The following is a 20,805-nucleotide window of genomic DNA, read 5'->3' on the forward strand; positions in this document are numbered from 1 at the left end:
ATTTTACTGGTAATAGATAATATTGATATATGATAAAATTGTTACATATCAATCATATTTATAAAATGTTAAAAATTAATAATAGATTAAATTAATATTTGAAAAAATTAATTATTTTGTCATTGTATTTTGATACAATTTATATCTTGAGTTTAAAAAACAATCGCATTTAATAATTTTACGCTCTGCCGCCACTATTTGATATCGACAATGTTCGTTTTAATTGTACTAAAAATTATAGTATCTAAAGGAGAAATAGAAAATATATAGAAAAATATATAGAATATATATTTTTAATAATAAATAACAAACGAACAGATTAGTCACATTTTAGCATTTTTTTATATAGTACGGTTTTGTAAGGTATTGATAATGTAATGATTAATTTTATTACGCAATTATCGCGATGCATTATATGTTATTTATTATATTAAATATGTATCTAATAAATTTATATAATTGTGATATTCAATTTAATCTCAGTTCATATACGTATACATATACAAATATGTTTATGATAATATATATGTGATATAAAATATGATATAATATTTTTATTATTTATATGATATGATATATGTGAAGAATTAAAAAATTTATACAATAAAAAAATAGAGCTTATGTGTGGCAGTAATATTTTTTTTCAATATTCGGCTTAATTGTACATTGACATCACATTTTCATTTTTGTCTTGACTAGCGTTGTCAACTTATTATGACGTAATGTCGTACGTAATCTCGCGAATTTGCACTCACTTCACATTACATGTCTTGTATGTATGTGTGCGTATATATGTGAATGTGAATTAATAAAAAATATAAAACTTTCCTTGCTTCAAAATTTCATTCATTCTCGCAAATAAATCATTAAAACGCAGTCGATTACGATTGAATAAATTTAAATAAATACACGATTTAATATTACACTTCCTGCGCGTATTTACTTGCGTAAGGAACGCGGGAAACGCATTCGGCTATTTTTTCGAATCGTTATGAATCGTTAAAAACTGTCAGCAATATTTCATTTTTGATCGATTCGCTTTCAATATCCGACTATTACGAACGTTATATCGATGAGCAATTATTACATAGTAATAATTCATCAATGTTACAGCAATTATTGAATACAATAATGAATGATTTTTTGTATGAGCGATAATTAATAAACAGAACAATTACTGTCATTTTAAAGGAAAGAGAGAAGACATATTTTATAATCATCTGATAATATTCTCTGTACGTATTATGATATTATTCATACACACACAACACTTACACATTCATTCTCAACGATTTGAAGAAAAGAATATGAAAACATTGTAGCTCCATTCCTGGAATTGGTTCGACTCGAGAATATAAACATATCCTATTACACAGATACAAGTATACGTCGCGTCAAGCTCGAAGGAAAAGGAGAGGGGGAGGGGGAAGGTGAAGCGAGCTCGCGTCGTATAAACAGTATCGTATCTGCTTTAAGACGGATTCCATCGTGCTTTAAGACGAATCTATCGCGAATATATCCGTTCCGATACATTTCGACAGTTTGTATCATCTAAATTACACACATATATGCGCCATTAAACCGAAAAGTGGACAATATTAATTAGCAATTAACTATCGAATCAATAGAATATTTTGACATTGTTTCTGTATCGATATCGCATTCGAATTATTCGATGAAAACTCAATAAGAACAATTTTGTAGAATGTTTTCAATCAATGACGTTTCACTTTAATTTTGACTTGAAATTTAATTATGAGAAATACAATTTCAATCGAACGTACTTTTATATGACAAATTGAATTTAATCGCTCTCGAATTAAATTTGTTACGGTCGAAGATGCTTTGAGAAAAACTTGGCAAATACTTAACGGATTTGTAATAAGTGATTCGTGTTTCTAGTTAATGGTACAAGTAAATCTTTCTAAGAATATTTTATATTAACAAAATATGTATAAATCGTCATAAATACAGAGTGTGTAGAGTATACAATTTTATTGCTGCAGTAGAGTATTAAAATTATTTTGATTACGTTATGAATTTTCAATTTAATGGAATTAATTTGATAAATATAGACTGCACATATTTATCAAAGTAAACAAACTCCGGGAAATATTGCGTCCTCTTTTTAATTTTGTTTTCTACCGAATTATTTATGATTAAAAATACGTTTCACTCCGCTTTATTTTTCTCTTTATTGATTCATTCAAACAGTTCGAAGTGAAAATAGCGTCAAACAGAGCACACCATAAAATATGTGGAATACGCAGTCTATGTTTATTGTGATTTATGGGGGGGAACAGTGGCGCGACTTATTACTAGAATTCCCTAAAGAACAGTCAGAGGGAGGGAAGAGCGCATCTTTGTTAGTTTTGTTTAGTGAATGGCAGTCGCTGCGTATAAATAAATATCGGAAAGAAACAGTGAGTATCTCGCGAAAATAAGAGTGATCGAATAATGATCGAATTAATAATGCACGGACGGCGATCAGTGAACACTTTGTCCTGAATTTGGCGACAAAAGACGCGGTGACAAGCGCGTTATAGTCTCTTTAATATAATTGGCTCCGTTAGTCGCCGAATGTCAATCGTCGCGTCTACACGAATTTCAAGAGTATCGAGAAAATGATGTATCGGGAAAAAGTGTGTCGTGTTTAAATGTAAACAATGGTGAATAACAGATAGATAACATTCTTATCATCGATCTTCTCGACAGTAATATTTTATGTATTTTTCCAAGTATGTTATATCGCGATCGATTGCGTTGTTTGATATTCAAAATGGCGTCAATTTTTGCGTGCTATAACATTTTCCCGCGCATTTGCAGTGAATGAGTGTCGATTCGTATTAATTAACCGTGTGATCGCGATAAATTACATTATTTCGAAATGATGAGCGAATCGCGTCACATATTGCGTGTGTTTTTATCTGTTAGTAAATCTCGCGTGTGAAAATATCGTGAGTGCTATAAGAAATGGACTCTCTAATTAACTTCGTTTTTCTATCAACATGGATTTCTACCAGTGTGGAAATATCCGGAGAGCCATGCAGTCGTCAGCGAGGAGTACAAATACAACGACTGGTGATACATCGATTGGTGAGTACACATAATAACGATAAATGTATTCTCTTAAATAAATCAATGAAATCTCACTGGAAGAATTAATTAATAGTGATTGTTTTTCGATCAGTGACATTTCACTCGTGTAATATATTATATATAAATAGATAAGATAAATTTACAACAGTATATATTTTATTAAAGAAACATTAAGTTTTTGAGAATTTTATTCATTTTTGGTGAGTTTATCACATTTTATTAGAATAGAAAAGTATTAAATACAATTCTGACTTTTAATACTAGTTATATATATTTTTAATTTCAACAATATACATATATGTATGTGATAACTTCTCGTAAAAAATAGTAAAAGAAAGAGAAAAAGTTTAAAAGTTTTGTTTTATAAATTTGCACAATTACTAATTTATAAATTTGTACGAATAATAATTTTAAAATGTTAGTATCATAATGAATATGATATAAATACGGAAACAAAATTTGAGTGTTTCATTGCATGTTAATGAAAAACAATCACTGATCTTAATCTTGATATCTGAAATCTTGTGTCACTGATTCAGTTTAAGAGATATAATATATTAATTGTATATTTATATTTTGTTTGTATTGATTTCATGTATGTTTGCATTTATATATCATAACTTGCGTAAAAATATAAAGGCCACCTAGAAATGTACCGGAATAATTTTTTTATTGTAAAAATTCCTTAATTTATCTTGATCTAATTTTATATCAATTTTATTTTAAAAGCTAAAAAGTATGGAAAAATCTTTTGAATCAAATATCGTTTTTTCGAGAGCAGAATAATTTTAAGCCAATTACCTTTTACGGAAATAGTTTAGCACATAAAAGGGCGGCTTGGATATCATTCCTTTGATTCTATTTTTGCCATATAAACCTATTGGATGTAATTTAATTATCTTCCGATAATTATACTACAAAGAGGTGAAAAGTTTATAAAGCAAACAAACCATTTGTACAAACGCCTCATCTCGATGATTGCATTATTGCAGCAATTTACAGAAACATGAATTATTCATAAATTAATTTTCATCAGAATCGAATTATCTATAATTGCAAATTATATTTGACAAATTATAGATAAATAAACGCAAAATGAACGTAAAGACTTTAACTAAAAAGAATTGTCAATGAGAGAAATAATGTAAAAGTTTTCTTTCTTTATCATAATCTACATCGCATTCTGTCATTTTCGTCAAAATCGAATTATCAATAACTGCAAATTACATTTGATAAATTATGGATAGACGCAAAACGAATGTAAAGAATTTAACTGAAAAGAATTCGTGTCAATGAGATAATTTAAAAGCCATCTTATTTCATCGCAATCTATCTATATTCTGTTTAATTTTCATTAGAATCGAATTATCGATAGCTGCAAATTATATTTGATAAATTATAGATACACGCAAAACGAATATAAAGAATTTAACTGCAAAGAACTCGTGTCAATGAGATAATCTAAAAGTCACATCTTCCTTCGCAATCTATATTTTGTTTAATTTTCATCAGAATCGAGTTATCTATAATTGCAAATTACATTTGATAAATTATAGCTACACACAAAATGAATGCAAAGAATTCAACTGAAAAGAATTCGTGTGTCAATTAGATAATCTAAAAGTCATCTTCTTTTTTTCATCGCAATCTATATCGCATTCCGGTCGCAATTGCGCATCCAATAACCGAATTTAACGGTGAACTCTCTAGCGAATTATGTGAGAAACTCAATTTAACGCGGCGCCGCCAATGCATTGCGGCACGACGCATCCACTTCCTCAGCAAAAGCTCCCATTCTTCTTCCTCCTCTTCTTCTTCCACCCTCTCGTTCTCAATGCCGTACTCATCCTCTCGTCGAACCGATCCACTCCGTGTTCGAGCGTCTAAAGACAAGAAAAAGTCGAAGAGTTCGCGAATGCGCGTCGCGAAAAAGTACGAGAACGAGAGGGTGAATAAGAAAGGGACGGCGAATGTGGGGGCGGCATGGACCCTTCGAGTCGCAGTGCATCTTTCTCTGATTTCCCGAGGGACGCCACCGGCCGCCTTCGTCACCCTTATCCACCACGAAGCCGACGAGATATTGCGCGAGTGGATGAGATAGGTGGATATAGCCGCAACGCGCGTGTCCTCGCGAAGCATGATTTATTTTATCGCTCTTTGAGAGCGGCCGGCATAATTCCGGGCCGTTCCGCCGACAGTTATTTACCCTGCCCTTACCCTTTCGCCCGCACCCGGGCCCGACACGGGGGTGTAGACAGGGGGTTTGTCGACGAGGGATCAACAGGTATAGGACTCGCGACCGCCGTCACTGCCGCCTCCAGGATCAAAACGACGAGCTGCATTCTCGCGTGTCAAAAATATATATTACAAAAATTGTTTGTTACTTTGTACAATTTACATCAATTTTTTGCTAAATTTTATTTTATCGATGAAAAATATTTAATTAAATTCACGTTGCCCGTTTTCCAAACTCTTTATTGAGGAAAATATCCAAAAATCAGCTGATTCTTGGATAATCGAATATTGATTTGTTGTTGCATATATCGCGTCGGAAGAGATTCATACGAAGAATCGAGGTCGTATAAATTGTTTTTTAGTCGAAAGTTCAATTTTCCGTTTAGCAGTTAGTAGCCATTATTACATGGTCCGTAAATACGGTATATTTATGGTCGAAAACGATACTTCTGCGACAATATTTCAAGCAAGATCTATGTGAAAGGACACGAGAGGTATATACCTTATAAACTAGGCGTGTAATACACTCTGTCCGATGCCTCTTCCGGATGCATGTCGTCGGTCGAGGGGCGGCCGAAATGAAAACGGGAGGTGGAGAAGAGAAGGAGGAGGACAGCTTCGTATACCAGGAAACTCTGCGGAGTAGCGCAATAACGTTTCTTATGCCACGTTTCCGGACTGGCGTGCCGTGGTCGCGGGGGTGGGTAGCTCGCAAATACTGCCGCCAGAGATGGAGTGGGATGAAACTACGAGAAGAGAAAGAGGATGAAAAAGAGAGAAAGAGGAGAGGAGAGGGAATGAAAGATGCAGTCGCTGTCTGGCATGCAATTAGGGGGTAACACCACCCTCGCCAGCATTTCTCTTCCTCTCTCCTCTTCCGTACATCTTTCTCTTCGCCCTCTCTTCTACGGCATTTTATACGTCGTCCTTTCTCTGTCTCGCTTTTCTCCGCACACACCCACCTACTTTTCGTTCTCATTTTCTGCTACAGATATATGTACTGTACATATATACACGTGCATTCCCCACTATAAACCTTTCTCAGCGACTCTCGACACGCGTTCCAGATAATGACATGACTGCGGAAGGCGATGAAAGCCTGACACGCGGATTTTATTTTTTTCTCATAGAAACCGAAAAGCAGTTTCAAGGACGATTAAAGAGATAAGCTGCAAGAAAATCATTGTTGATAATTGAAGATTAATTAGAGAGCATCGAAAGAGAAAATATACTTTACAGTTCACAGCTATTTGAGATATGCGAGTCTATGTGCATCTTTTATAAATTCAATTTTTTTAAAGTTTATGGGTAAAAATTAACATTTTTTAATATTTAAGATATACACGTTTAATTTAGTTTTTCAATGATATTTTAGAAATATGATTATATTTTACAGCTACAAATAATTAAAAAAAATTAAATATTTACTATAATTACATATATACATATATATATATATATATATATATATATATATATATATATATATATATATATATATATATGTATTTTATTCAGTTCATTTATTCTCATGTTATAATTAACGAGTATTAATGTAACTCGAATTACACGATTATTACGTATGCGACTAAATGCGAGATATTCTAACGCAATAAAGATGTCATTGAAATGGAATAACACGTGTCGCGAATCGCTGTTCAAACGGTTGGTAATAACCAAGTATCGTTAAACATTTTTATCGCAATATCAGATCTCATAAAATCGCGACATTCGAGCATGGTTTAAACCATTTTATCCATGCATTTGCCGGCGTGTATTTCGAGAGAGAATTATGCGGCTAGATAAATCATCATTATTCCCATAAAATGTTATCAACGTATACTGTACAATTTACGAGGCGTCCTCCTCAGTCGACAAATTCCCGCGAGTGAAACTGGAACGTACATGAAAAAAAAAGAGCACTATGACGTATCTCTGGAATATCGAGAAATTTTCGCATCAATATGTGTATAAATATTAATTTTTTCAGATCTAAATAAATTTATACTCTTTCGCGTATAATATAATTTACGTGAAAAACTCGGCAGATGGGATTAATAGAAGGGTGGTCAAAAAATAGGAACAAAAAACGTGCGACCCCTGAGAGGTATCAAAAGCTTTTGAGACGAGGTGAAGCAGATAGTGCCATTCAATGCTCCGACTCGGCGCTTTTCGCGGTGAAAAGCGAATAAACACTGATGCACGAATCTCTTCTCTTTTTATTGCATTCGTTTATACCGTAATTCATATTCGTTTATATTTCTCGTATTTTGATATTTCCATAATAATAATAATGTGTATAAAGTTATTTATATAAAATTATAATTATAATAAAATTATAATATAAAAGGGCAACTTTCGTAAATTTTTATTTTTTTGCATTGAGTTAATATGAATGACTTTCTTCTTCGAACTATATAGTATTTCTATTCAAGCATTATTTAAAAATCATACAATGCTTTGTTTTTGTACGCGTAACATTTAATTAATGAATCCATCTCGACGATTTATACGCAGAACAATAATTGGATTTTAACGACTAATGAATGTAGTTTAACAGAAAGAATGTGGTTTATCCACATGAGAATAAAAGCGCAAAGTATGTATTTGACAAACAATTATTTCGTAAAATTTGAGTTAATGAAACATTACTTTTTAATGGAGAGGCTTTTTCTCTCTCAAAAACTCGGCGAGATTAAAGCATGCACCCTCGCAGAACCTTTCTCTTCGTGTCAATGGAACCCACGCTGTTGTAACAGAAAATTAGAAATTGTTCTCCGAGGTACATAAAGCCTCGTGGCACAGAACGCCGGTTAACGAACTTTGTCGAATCTAGAACGCAAATAGGACGGAATTTTGTGCGTGTATGTGTGTGTATCTCGGCTTTTATTATTCCATTTCATTCTCGAAAAGTTTCTTCTTGAAAAACACATTCGTTCTCACAACTATGAGCAAACATTCGCGACCTGTAACATCAATCGAATAGCTCAGTCATCGCGAGTTCAATTTTCTTCTTCAACTTTTTCGTTGTTTGTGCTGAATAAATGCAGCATTTAGAATCATCGAATGAAGCATTGCATAATGTGATATTGTAACACGAGTTATTAAAAAGAAACGCTATTGATAGATATTTTTTATTATCTATAAAGCTATATTTTTTATTATCATATTTAGAATATCATAATACTAAAAATATAACAATTAGCCGCAAAAATAAAGCCTGATATTTCTAGACAATGACAAGAAATTTAAACGGTTGAATTATTGTTATTTTGTTTTTTAATCGCAATCTAATATTGTAGCTTTTGATTATATCGTAACGAAAATTATCGAGAGAGAAAGAAAGAGAAAGGAAAAAAAAGAGGAGAAAGGAGAGAAGGAAAGAGGGACAAAGATAAACAGGAAGAGCGATTCGATCATGTGACGTCGAAGGCATCGATCCTACATTCAGCGATAGATACGGCCCTCAATTTCCGGAAATTAATAAAGCTCGCACACACCCGTCTGTTACGTGCGGTGAACGAACAAGGGCGACGTCGAAATGAGTTCTCCTATTCCTGTGCGTTCCCGTCCCTCGTTCTCATTCTCGTTCCTTGCTGTAGAAACGTTATTCAGGCCGGGCAAGCGCGAAAACAATGGTTCTAATCTCGACCGGTCACAATGCACGACTTGCTGGTGTTTCCTGACCGATAAAGCGCTGCCCGCCGTCCACCTGTCTTCCAGAGACCAGGAGAGCTTACTGGTTGCTCGCTGCAAAAGTGCTTTTGAGTACACATCGATAGAAGCTCTATGTGAAAGAGGATTGGGTGTCATGACAAAAAGAGAAATATCGCGAATAATATAAAACGCATTTTTATTTCGATAATGAAAAACTAAGTTAATTTAATCGCTGGGCTTAATTGCACTAATTCCCGGAGAAATTATTTTCTCATAGCTGTTATTGAATAATGCTCGAAATTAAAAATATTAATCAACATTTTTCTATAAAAATGTCTACATGTACTTTTGATAAATAAATTTAATGAAAGAATTATTAAAATTACAGAAGTCCAGTGAATTTTATTTAAATAATATTTAACGTAAATTTTAAATAAAATAATATACATTAGGGTTTATTATATGATAACTATATATGTGTATATATAATATTATATATAATAATTATAAAATAATTATTCTTCTATTTATGATTTATCAAAATCAAATACCGGGAATTATACCTAAATTAAATATCTCGTACTCCGTTGGATATTATATAAGGTATATTTCTGAAATCAGTTAATGGAATCGATTAATCAATTTATTCGGTGAGACGTTTTTTCTGTCTCTTTCTCATCCCTTTTCGAGTCCAAAGAGCAGCTTTTCGTACCTAACTAATAAATGAAACGCTCTCAAAGAAGATAAACGAGAAGAGGGAAACGCGCATGTAAGCATATGGATTCGGCTTTGAATTCGATGGGTGAGAAAGAAAGAAGATAAACTGATTGTGAGACGCAGTCTCTAATAGCTTTACGATCTCTATAGAACATAAAATAGTGATATATATATGTATATATATCCTCTTATGCACATACACACTGTACATCTATGTACATATATAAGATATATTGTCTTACTATTCTTGATTTTTTTAAGTAATTTGGATTAGATCTCTTGTTTAAAAATTATCGAGAAAAATTCACAGTTTCATTCTTAGAAATAAAATACAAATAGTTAACAAAATCTTATTGTTTTAGTATTATTTTATAATTTTGGCGTTATTTTTTAAATATAAATAAAATTAAAAAAAGACTGATTAAATTTTCTAAAAGTTAACTTTTAGAAATAGTTAAAGATTTATTGAAATAGTTAAAGAATTTATGGTGAAAAAGAAGCACTCTCTCTTACACATCTTGTATGGATGTACACACGCGTTTAATATCTTCTCTCGCTCGTAACATGTGTACTTACTTTCACACTTACAGCTGCGATCGTTTCTACCCCAGTCAATCGCAGAGATACCAGGGTTGCGATAAAAGAGCACGGTCTTTAAGTATCGTCTTTGGATGGTGCGCAATACAAGCCACAATATAGTAAGATGAGAAGGAAAGCTGTTTGAATAGGGAGACAAAAATAGGAATAGGAATATGATACATCTGCGTCGTCGCGCGAGAATTGATCGTAGTAAATGAAAGATTCGGCTCGACCTTCTGTAGCTCCAAAGGGATGATTTATGTCTCGATATGATTCAGACAAAAATACAAACATTGATTCACTAAACAAATTGCAATGTCTCGCTATATACGATTTACGATGAGAAGAGAACATTATAATAAATATCTATCATTATAAATATTATAAATATTAATACGCACTATTAATAAATACTTAATGCTAATACTAAAATTATATTTCTCCTATAATTTCAAGTATTATAAATTACATTTCTTATTTGTAAATTTTTTTTCATATTTAATATATTAAGCATGGTAGTGAGATGGATAAAATTATCATCCCTTCGTGTTTCTATCATTTCATAGATCTTCGCGAACGAGAACTTAACGTGACGATCGTTTTCCCTAAGAATCAACGCGATCTCCGGAAACGAAATGTTCACAGAAAGAAGTTACGTTTTCCGTTCGTCCTTCGCTCCCTCTCTTACCTTGTTATTCTTCACGCGTGAGAGGAAAAAGAGGTAGAAATCGCCTGTCTTAGTATTCTATGTCTCCAGGGCGAGATAAGATCCGCGAAAAAAGAAGCGAATAGCTAGCGACGAAGACACGAGAAAGAAATAGAGAGATAGAGAGCAGGAAGGGAGGAAAAAAGATATCAAGACATCGTGCAAACCTCGCGATGGAAATTGAATTTTCACATCGAAAGTTCTCGAGAGACTTGCTTTGTTACTTTGCTTGTATGATACAACTGAGTAGACGCATTATTTACGAAACATCGCGTTCTAGCTTTAGCTGCGAGTGAATGATCAGGAAATTGACATTCAAACGAAGAGTTCAGTTCAAGGAAGATAAGTAAAGAATATAGAATCAATAAGTAGAAAATCCTTAAAGTGCTTATTAAAAAATTATATTGAAATTCTCTGATAACAATATTTTAATTATGTCTAATTTTTGTTGTATATACGGATTTTATATCGATTTTTTTTACTTAAATTTGGTGTATAATTCACTGAATTCTTTAATGACATTTTACTGCTCCTTCAATTATTCGTATAATTAACGATTTGTATAATTTCGCAAGCTTAGTTTATTAATGTAGATATTGCCTTAGGGTCATCAATTTGAGGAAGTCGATAGCAAGCATCGCCAAGTTTCGGCACGACCTGTAGTTCGCTCCGTAAATTAAGTTCCCTAAAGATGGAGTAACCAAGAACGCGCATGTTGCAACCAGAATTAAGCGCAAATCTATGGCTCCAGCTAGTCCTTTGGTATCCTTATGGCTTCGTTATCGAACGATTCCGTATTCAAAGCACACAAATAACCTTATGATCAATAATCATTAATATCTACCTAGAATATAATTTTATTGCTCTTATCATTCGACAATATTAATTGTTCCTTAAAGATTGTCGGTATGTGCAGTAATTTATACAAATAAGAACGGATATCTGTCGTCGAAGTGATAGATATCTCTGAGATAAGGAAATGGAAGCACATTCTAGAGTAGTTATACTGTGTCAATAACTAGAAAGAGAAGCCTATACATTAATAACTAGAGAGTAACTTATATACATATGTAGTAGTAATGATCAGAGGGGAGAATAATATATATTTTGCTAATAAGTTTCGCATTTTAATAAATTAGATTTAATTTTAATATTCTACAAGATTAATTGAAATGAAATCAATATAAAATCACGGAAAAATTTTGCATATTAAATACCTTTTGAGAGCGAGAAAAACCGTATTTTCATCTGAAAAAGGAAATCTAGGAAACATGATACGAAACTTTCCGACAAACGTTCTGAGCGAAATTAAATTACTGGATATTTATAGCACCGAGAAAGGTTCGCAATCAGATAACTTTTGACGGGGCTATAATTTTCTTTATGTAAAAATGAGAAATATCTGGAAAAAAAATTTCAAGAACTTTCTAGATATCGTATTCTATAAAAAATATTTTATAGACTAATATCTTTGACGAATCGTGTGAATAAAAATGAGCGAATAGCATATTCGAACATAATTTATTCGCTATTACATAACGTGCGGCGTGCTATCTTTCGATGAAGAATTTCTGGCAGTATCGCCCCTCACGATGCGACCTTGCAGGGTTCAAGGTTGGGTCGAGACACGAGAAAAAATGAACAGACATCGCGCCAATATCCGAAGACGCGGGTATGCGAGGAGATACGGATAGTCGAAGGACGGAAACGTGGAATGCGAAAGGTTCTCGAAGATCGAAGAAGGAAAATTTACGTCGCCTGTATATTAAGAATATAAAATTCGCGCCGGACGTTATCTGTGGGAACGCGCGATATAAAGATTTGATTAAAAAAGCGCAACGCATAACATTTGAAATCATCTCGCATCCTCCGTCGCTGGCTCCTGCCCTTTTGCCCCTGCTACTTTTCCGCCGAATTTCCAGGCGCAGTAGACACGCCCTTCATCGACCGTTTCCTTTGCGAATTAAGCGCGAGATAAGGTAGTAGTGTCTCGGAGGGACGGCAGAGGGTGAGAAAGTCAAGGGCAAGGGCGCGGGTATGAAACCGAGAAGAAAAGGAGGACACAGAAGAGGGCGGAAACTCCGACAGACCATGGCGCCTGAATGGTGAAACAGCTGGTTAGTAACTTCTTTTTTTTATGTCACCGCCTGTATTGTCTACTCATGCAAATTGTCGTACAAGATGTGTTCTAAGCTTTGGTAACTTTACTTTAAGACGCCGCAATAAGCCCGGGAGTTTAAGTCGACATAATTTTGGAAGGGAGGGTTGCCTTTGTAGAGACAATGCGCTGAAACGTTCCGCAAAAAATCTAATAATTATACAAAGTATTTTTCATTTATTTTTCATATATTTCTTTTTCTGATATTAATTTTCTCAAAACGTACATCGGATAAATCCCAAAAATGTTTCTACATTTGCATTTTACGTTTATAAAATACGAGCGAGTCATATCTCATATGACATCACAAATTTTCTAGATGAAACGACAGCATTCGCGTAACATAACATATACACGATTTTTGTCAAAGGTAAAGAAATCCTTTCACGGATAAAATTTCAGATAAGGCATTGCCCTCCAAGTCAACTGACAATAGCGAGATCGCTGTTGAGAGGAGGATGAGAAGGGAAACGTTTTAACACCTCTGTGTCTTTCTCCCATTTATTTTTTGTTCGGTCCGTTGCTTTTACTAAAGGAATAAGCCTCTAAATTTTGCGAATTCCGAGAAGGCGAGTCTCGCAACGTCCGCCATAAATCCGGCTCCCGTCGCGACTCGACGGGGGGTTTGCGTTACAGCAGCCCCTTTATGCAACCTTACTTAGTGATTAACCCACGACGCAGAGCAAGTTAAATATTTATTTTAATCGGTGCTAATCAGCTATAAAAGGATATTTTAATTCAAGTCAAGATCTGCGACAATTTATTGTGATAATAAAATCTCTATGATCAATTAATTACTTCAGTTGCCTTCGTAAGGACAGATTAATCTGTCTAACACAGAAATATATTATATTTAAAAGCGTTTTCTCTCTTTACAAACTAAATATTAAAAATTCTACCAGTATGAGAAAAATAAAAAACAATAAAACAAATCTTTATTTTTATTTAAGAAAAGTTTCTTAGAAATTTTTATCACATCAGCGCTGATTCGGCAGTTAATTTAATTAAATATTAAGGAAAATAATTTAATTTTGCAATGCGAATGAATAATTATTACAGCCATAAATAAATTATAATTTTCTGTTATGCGAGAAATTTCGTGTAAAATAACAACGTATCATTAAATAACCATGTCAAGTTAATTATCATAAATTAAATTTAAATCATTAAGATTTTTAAATCAATATATCAATTACATTCTTGTTACGTAAATTTCAAGTGAAATTACATGAAGTTGATCAATGAGAAAAAATGCATTAGAATCCAAAATTTGCAAGTAAATTTGTTATGATAATAAAATGAAGAAATTTACGAATTCGTACATAAGTTGAAAAATTTTTGTGTAAATCTTTCTTCCACAAATATATTCGGATTTTCGAACAAAATCCTATTTGTCATTAAACTAACACACTAAAAATTAACAATGCTGGTATATATTGAAGTAACGGAATAAATTATTATGAGAGATGAAATTAAAGCATAATCAATAATCGTCAAAATCTAACGATATAAGAAACTTTATAATTTTCCTTTAATTAGGTCGTGTCAACCTTGGTTACGCGAACATAGATCTTCTCTTCGTGACCCGCATACGCCACTTTATATTGCCCCCGCGAATTTACCGGAGAAGCAAGGATACACTGGAACATGTTCTTCCTTCTAGCATCAAAGGCTTCCGGGTTTGAAGTACAAAAGAGAGTTGGCGAACGGAACAGAATCCCCTGGATTTCTTCCAAGCTAATATCTATCTATCTTTATTTGTCACAATAAAAACTATAAGAGAATATCCATTAAAAAGATATTTTCAGAATTGAAAAGATGTGTTCTCGAAAAATCGATAAAATTTGTATTTATTTTCAATTAATACAAATTTTCACAAATGACGAATATACCGAGTTATTGTTGAATATTGAAGTAATTAATTTGGATAATCATATCTAGCTAATCCAGCAAAAAGCAAATATATTATCGATAAAATGTGTCAAGGAGAATTTGCCGGATATCCGCTTTTTTCTTGTCAGACATTCTAATTAGATTTTAGAGAGGCGTTTGTCGATGTAAGAGAGTGTCAGGATGATAGGGAGAAAAACGGTGAGGGAAGGAAGAATTCCATCTGTCGAACTTATAAACGATCGTCCTCCGTCCCGATTTCATTTCACGAGCCGTCGCACAACTAGACGCCTCTTTCTCCCCTGCCTCCTCTCATAATTGTCATAACTTCCTGCATTTTCTCGCCGTTTTATATCATCGCTCGTACATTTTCCTCTCTCTTTACCGGTTTCTCATTCGTTTTCCCAAACTCGCTGCTTATAGAAGGGAATGAGGGTGACTTTCCGGTCGTGCAGGAAGGCATTAGCAATAAATTATAGAGATATGTCAGGAAATGATAAAATATTCGCGTGCTCACGGTATCATTCATACAATATTACGTCTTCAATTTTCACGTAATTTGCAGTGTAATTTGCGATTCAATTTGTGTACAATACTATAATGATATTATGCAAGAAAAAATTTTATAAATAAATTTTTTACATAGATATACATGCCTTAACTTTTCGAAATTATTTTTATGTAATCATGTTTACATTCGCTGATGACAGCTCTTGATTGTCTTGACTGAAAGTTAAGGATGCTACAGACGACTTGACATTTCATGACACGCGATACGACGCGACGAGGTTTAAGAAACCACATTTGAGCAGCCTTTTGACCCACGATAGTCAAAAAGCGCATTCACGAACTATGATGACCTTAAGCTCGGATTCCCCCTTGTTCATGTCAGTCCCGAAACTCACCCTCGTCGAAATTCCCCATACGCTGAAACGTCGAAACTAAATTCAGAAATCGACGGCACGGCGTATACTATAGGGAAGCCTCCATCGAACAAGGGGATGATGCCAGGTTAAGGTCAGACCGCGGGGTCGATTCAGTGCCGTATTACGGTAACCGGCGCTTCTCGGCCTCGAAGGATCTTGGACGGAGGAGCATAGACAGCGAGAAAGGCCGAGCGAGAAGAGAGAGAGTATTGACGTTGTGCTGCTTTTAAATATTGCATCCAAGTCACGTTCCGGGACTGTATCCTCGTCCTTTCCCCTCCGTCTCTTTGCGCACTCTTCTCCACTCCTGGTATCTCCCGCGACCGAACGTCACATAACTACCGCAAGGTTTCCAAGGAGACAAAGGAAGAAGCTACGTAGATGCGAAAAGGACGAAGGGATGAGAATGAAACGAAGAAAAAAACATTCGCGAAGACTGCCACCTGCGAGGGTGGAAGGATAAGCGCGGAAAAAAAAATAATAATGCACGCGGATGTACCATCGTGTCTGCGCGAGACATATGTTTCCACGCCTTGGAAGAATGAGAACGAGGGAAATAGGGAAAAGAGAAAAGGAAATCATTCATCGTCGGTTTTTGTTTTCGCGTTTCTCTTTGTCTTTATCTATTTTTTTCGTCGCTCATGCTTAGTTTTGCGCCTCGTCATTTTGTAAATCATCTATTTATTTTAGTTTTCACTGCGATTTCAAGTGTTGCTTTTCCGGCAAAAATCCTACAGATATAAATGGAGTTATTCAACAGGGTTTAAATGGCTCGAAGGGCAGAAGGAATAAATCGCGCGGTCGAAAATTGAAGATAATACTTTGCTCGATCGCGTTTAATGAAATTTAATAAAAAATCTTGCTTTATTAAGATTGATATTATACTATACATTACATTTTTATTAGAGAGGAATAAGATAATTAGAGGAAAAAGGAGAAAGAGAGAGAGGGAAGGAGAGATAAATTAAATTTATTCTTGGATTAAAAATTTTTTCAAAGTTTATTTCTCTTTACCGTAAATTGAATTTCGATTTATGAATAGTTTGTGTTATATTCTCTTTCTTGAGTTAAAACGATTTAAATTAGAATAGCACGTGCTATCAGGAGACTTAAAAGCTTATCGACGAAGAAGGAGAAACGTGACACGTGTTTCGTATCGATCCCATTGTTCGGTCCACGAGTGATATACGAAATCCCAGAGCATTAAGTGAGGAATGTAAGAAAAGGAGGAAACTACGCGTTGGGGTCTTTTTTTCTGCTCTATCTGCTTCTCGCGCACGATTCTTAAATATTGTACGAAATCGATTTTTGGATTGAAGTCTTTGAAGATTTATTACTATCGGTATTCGTTTGTGCTATATTTAAGGGAACTATTACAGAAATTTTGTATCGACCTGCCGCAACGAAAATATATAAAAATCTGCATCCTCTGTCCGACTTCTCGTACATTTCTACGCATTGTAGCTTATGAATGTTGCCAATGACTAATTGATATTCGTTGTGAATGACTAATCATGATAATCTTTTCCCATAGGATTTTTTAAGCATCTCATTTTTAGAATTTTAATTGATAAAATTCTAGCATACTTTAATTGCATATCTTCAATTGTTCTTCTTTTACATTTAGTCATTAGAATTCATTTTAAAATATTAAGAACTTTAAATTCCTTTAAATTAAAAAATATATTAATTTCACAGAGATTTATGACTTATGACTTATGATAATTGCATTAAATATGTAGATTTGGTGAGATTTTATACATCAATAAAAAATAATTCAATGTTTCAGAAATATTAATGTTTGGTAGATATAATTAAAACGTAATTAATTAAAGCGTCCGTTTCATGTTGCATTATTTAATATCGGTAACAGTTACATTTTTTTATATGAGCGTTTTAAAAATGCGATAGAAAAAAAATAAAAAACGGAGCGTCTTTATAGTAGATCATAACGCCCGGCTGTTGGGCGCGAATTCTCATCACGTAGAAAAAGAGAACACGCTTCGTGCTTATCAGTAGTGCGCGAGAACAATAGGCGAGAATTACCTTTCGCAATAACCGGAACACACTTATATCGCTCTATAGCTAGAAAAAGATTCTACTAAAAAGCGTTAAGCTCGCGCCGACAGCTTTGAAAGTGCGAATATAGAGACTGAAATTTAAGAGAGACGATGTCGATGAAATAATATGAAATATTTTGAAAGCAAAAATATATGTTCTTCACTATCATAAAATCAAGTTAATTAAGTGCAGCCAATTTATAATTTGAGTGATCAAGGTACATGAATAAAAAAGAAAGAGATATTTTTGCTTAAGAACCTAGACTTTTTTTTCCTAAAATGAGATTTATTTGCAATAAATTCTGATACGAAGGTGTACAAAAATGCGATAATAATGTGCAGATTGAGTGTCAGAAATCACATTACATCATGTATGGCAGTATGCAGCGTGAAAATCGAAGGAGTTGATCGAGTTCCAGCCTTCGTAAAACCGTGTCATCGATAATATTGGTCGAAAGTCGTTCCACGAACTCCTGGACAATCCCTTCGTTCTTCAAAAAAAAAAAAATGATGTAACGACAAAAAAATACTTACGGCGATGTCCGAAACCGTTTCCACCCTCGAGGACTCGAGCAACCTGGAGCCAGCTGGCTTCTCCCCCCACTGTTTCTCTTTTTCTCTCTCGCACCCTCACTGTTCTCCCGTTGCACCTGGTTGCATCGAACCTCTCGGAACAAGGATAACGCGCGTACTGCGCCGTAGAACGAAGAGGGAAACTATATAACGCAGCGCGCCACGGAATACACACGTCACGCAAACACGAACGGGTGGTGCGCGAGGGTGGTGAGGTTAGAAACGCTGTGGTGTCTAGGGGTGTCGTGCACAGAGGGTCGTCTAGTTCGCGTCGAGGGCGTCGCGGCGCTGCCAAGCGACGACGCCGCCGTGTTCCTGTAACCCCCTACGAGTCCCTCTCTCTTGCTCTTTTGCGCGCGCGCAACCCTCCATTGGTTGACGGTAGCAGCAATCCCTTACCCCCATCTGGTACCGTTCAGGAACGTCATTCAGGAACGCGCACATGGGTAGCCTTAAATGTCATTCTTTTCTCGTCCGCATTTTGCGAAAAATAATTATAAAAATAATTTTTAAAAATGTTTTAAAATAAAAAGCAAATAAACGCGATAATTTTGTTATTTTTGTGTAACTAAATATTCAAATATATACACGTTATTCTATTTATATACAAATAAAATAATTTAAGTTTAATTCAAGATACGCAATTTTTAAAAATTTAACTTACTTATTTATTTCACGTTATATAAAATAGAATAATGGAATCCAAATTAAGTTTTTAGTTTTTTCTCGATCAAAGGAAATATACTACAAAAAATTACGTAACTATAGGTCTTTGAAGCAACCGCGAATGGTCTATAAATTACAGACTTGTATAGATTAATCAGCGTCTAGAAAGTTGCCTTAGCATCCCCTCATAGCTGTCTGGCTCGCGATGTGTACACGCATTTTCACTTTTCGCATCCGATAATTATAGTAAGTTCTTTCCCGGTTTCCGCGCTGTACTCTTGAATAATATATGCAACAGACCCTCGTTCGCAAAGTTTTTGAACAGAATGCACTTTAACGTTCTTGAGAACTTGAATTTCTTGGTACAACGATGAATAATTATCGAGAAAATCATTCGTGTACAAAATTTTGAAATTTTTAAGGGTTCAAAATTTTTTTTCGTTCGTGCTGTGTAAATAATAAGATAATAGCGATGGGGATAATAAGGTAATATTTCCCTTGAGTAAAACTGGGTGATTTTTGTCGTGTAGTATTTCAACACTTTCATAATAAAATCCAAAGCGCTTAAGCAAATATGCTGCTTGCTGAGAGAAATATTGCATCAAAAGTAACGCGAGTAAGGGGCAAAGCGATTGGCAAATCGGAAAATTCGCAGCTGATTGATGAGGCGTTCTGCCAGATGATCGAAAGCTTGTTAACGATCGTAATAGACAATACGCTTCAGAAAGCGTGACAAGAGCCGCACCGTAATTGTGTACTTGCCAGAAGGGAGGGTTACAAAAGTGAATTGCTGGGTCGTGTCACGCGCTACTACGACAAGCGTGCAAAAATCGATACCAACAAAGACCTGTTCTGAAATTGCTGTATCTCTTATCTCATTTTCTTTATCCGCTTTGTACGCTGCTTCTTATTCGATTCGAAGAATACCGGTATTAAATATCGATTATTTAAAATTTATATTTTATTTGTAAAATTAAAGATTTATACATATTAACTTGTATATTATAAATTATAAATTTTGATGCTATACATGTGTATCTTTCGTTAAGTAAAATCGATAAATTCGTCAGAGAAATTTTGTCGTCGAAATATTTTCCGATATCAGGGCAACCTATATATTTGTCAATAGAAATTGCGTTTTATCGTTCTATTCAGAATGTTCGACAGGTTTTAAAGAGTAAAGCCGATCAGTTGAGCTGGAAAATTTATTGAGACGTATCTCGCCGGATTGGACATTTTAAATACACGTCGCATCGCTTCGGTATCCCCATCGTTTCGTCCAGTCGTATCCATCGATTTCGGTCTTATTAATTATTCCGCGTGGCGAGTGGACCGAGACAGGAGGAGCGATTACTCGGCGGTACGTGAAAAAAAAATACAATCTTCCAAGTAATTTTGCGTAGCCGGTTTATTTATTAAAAAAAAGCTCGGAGGCCAGCCACCTCTTTAAATCACGCGCATCCCAGGAGCATGTTCTTTCCACCTTTCTCTCTCTTTCTCTTTAATATTTATTAATCTCATTCATGCTGACGACTTCTG

The 20,805-nt window shown here is 34.4% G+C and overlaps 1 protein-coding gene across 3 annotated transcripts in view; it reads right to left on the bottom strand.

Moving 5' to 3' along the window:
* Nucleotides 1-18,835, bottom strand: part of LOC145962087 (protein Fe65 homolog) — a 141,956-nt gene extending 123,121 nt beyond the window's left edge. For 2 of the 3 annotated variants that reach the window (XM_083082898.1, XM_083082912.1), the window contains exon 1: nt 18,562-18,835. The gene's annotated coding sequence lies outside the window, so the exon portion shown is untranslated. The remainder of the gene's footprint in view (nt 1-18,561) is intronic. The other variant, XM_083082957.1, reaches the window with a different exon arrangement.
* Nucleotides 18,836-20,805: the final 1,970 nt, after the last annotated feature.

The sequence above is a fragment of the Camponotus vicinus genome, unplaced genomic scaffold, assembly GCF_025532165.1.
Source record: "Camponotus vicinus isolate PSW18456_S1 unplaced genomic scaffold, iyCamVici1.0 SCAF_1, whole genome shotgun sequence".
NCBI classification, from domain to species: Eukaryota; Metazoa; Arthropoda; class Insecta; order Hymenoptera; family Formicidae; genus Camponotus; species Camponotus vicinus.